The sequence below is a fragment of the Penaeus japonicus genome, unplaced genomic scaffold (assembly GCF_977035675.1).
Source record: "Penaeus japonicus unplaced genomic scaffold, GWHDUDI00000001_assembly GWHDUDI00000042, whole genome shotgun sequence".
NCBI classification, from domain to species: Eukaryota; Metazoa; Arthropoda; class Malacostraca; order Decapoda; family Penaeidae; genus Penaeus; species Penaeus japonicus.
This window is the reverse complement of record NW_028234444.1, coordinates 20,177,984-20,179,759: the sequence shown is the minus strand read 5'-3', so window position 1 is coordinate 20,179,759 and position 1,776 is coordinate 20,177,984.

The window sequence follows — 1,776 nt, the reverse complement described above, 5'->3', positions numbered from 1 at the left end:
CATGTGTGTGCATGTGTGTGTTAGTGTATATGTGTGTGTGTGTGTATTCCTCTCTGTGTATGTGACTTTATGCATGTGTGTGTGTTAGTGTGTATATGTGTGTGCGTTTGTGTGTGTGTGTGTATGCATGTGTATGCATGTGTGTTTTAGTGTGCATATGTGTGTGTTTGCATTTGTGTGTGTGAGTGTATACATGTGTGTGTTTGTGTGCATATTTGTGTGTGTGTGCTTTTGTGTGTGTGTGTGTGCCTGTGCGTTTGTGTGTGTGTGTGTTTTTGTATGCATGTGTGTGTTAGTGTGCATATATGTGTGTGTGTTCCTTCTCTCTGTGTGTGTGTCTGTATGCATGTGTGTGTTAGTGTGCATATGTGTGTGCGTTTGTGTGTGTATGTGTGTGTATGCATGTGTATGTATATGTGTGTGTGTGCATATGTGTGTGTGTGTGCGTTTGTGTGTGTGTGTGTGCGTTCGTGTGTGTGTATGTGCATGTGTGTGTGCGCGCGCGTGTAGTTGTTCGTGCTTTTGAGGTCGATGGTCATTCGGCCTATCATGTATTCGGACGTCGTGTCCTAAGAGGGAGTTCATTAATTAAATTGTCTTTTCTTTATCTATTCTTTTTTCTCTTCCGTTTTTCATGTTTATCTATATTTCATATTCTTCCAATCTATGAAGGGATATCCAAGAAACAAACACACGAAACTTGAAGCACAATACATCAGAAACAAAACAGGTAATTCATAACCATTCAGTACTGAATCATCCCCCTCTAAAAAGTAGTTGATATTTACAGGTTATTTCCCCCGTCTTTTCCTCCGTTTTGGCATCGCCTCACCTCTCCTTCATAGACAACCTCCAACTGTTTCCAGCGGAGGAAATTCTCCCTCGTGGACGCGACCCTCGGGTGCATCTGGCAGTGCTGGGTGTCAAAGGGGAACATCCTCAGGTCCATGTTGCAGGTGAAAGGCGCGTTCGCCTTCTGGCTCAAGCTCAGCGGCTTCTTTCTGCCTTCGTAGAACTCGTCTGGAAAAGGATCCTTCTTTACATTCGCTTCTTTAGTTGTTTTTTTTTTACACTTGTTTCTATGTGATTTATATTTGTTTCTTTGTTCTTGTATTTTTGTTTTTGCTTTTTTCTTTTACTAATGTACAAGAGACCGATCGTTTGGTATAAGAGCGTAAGTAATTCGGTTATTTTGATATACATAATCACCAGGATAAAAATTATTGAAACACAAATGGGTTTCTGAACATCCGAAATCCTTAATTCTATCCTATACCTCTCTCCTCTCGCTCTACCTCTCCCTCATCCTCTCTGCTCTCTCTCTCTCTCTCTCTCTCTCTCTCTCTCTCTCTCTCTCTCTCTCTCTCTCCCTCTCTCTCTCTCTTCCTAATCAACTACCTTTCCATTCCTATTTTATATTCTCCTATCTTCCATTTGTTCAACCTTTCGTTAATTCATCCTTCCAGCTCCCACACGTTCACCTTTGTACCCCTGACCGTTTCATTCCCTCATCCTTCCACCTCTTCCTCCTCCTTCTACCTCTCTCTCACCCTTCCACCCTTCCACCCTCGCGTCCTCTCCACACTCACCATTGACAGCCACCGTCGCGTTATCAGGCTCGGACTGCGACGCCTTCAAGGCACTGATGACCGCTGACGTCCGGTGGATGTCCGGGAAATGGCGTTGTCCAGGTCGACCTCAGGCTTCCACACGGAGGATGGCTGCACGAGGGAATGGGGAGGGGAGGAGAGAGGGAGAGAGAGAGAGTGGGAGGGA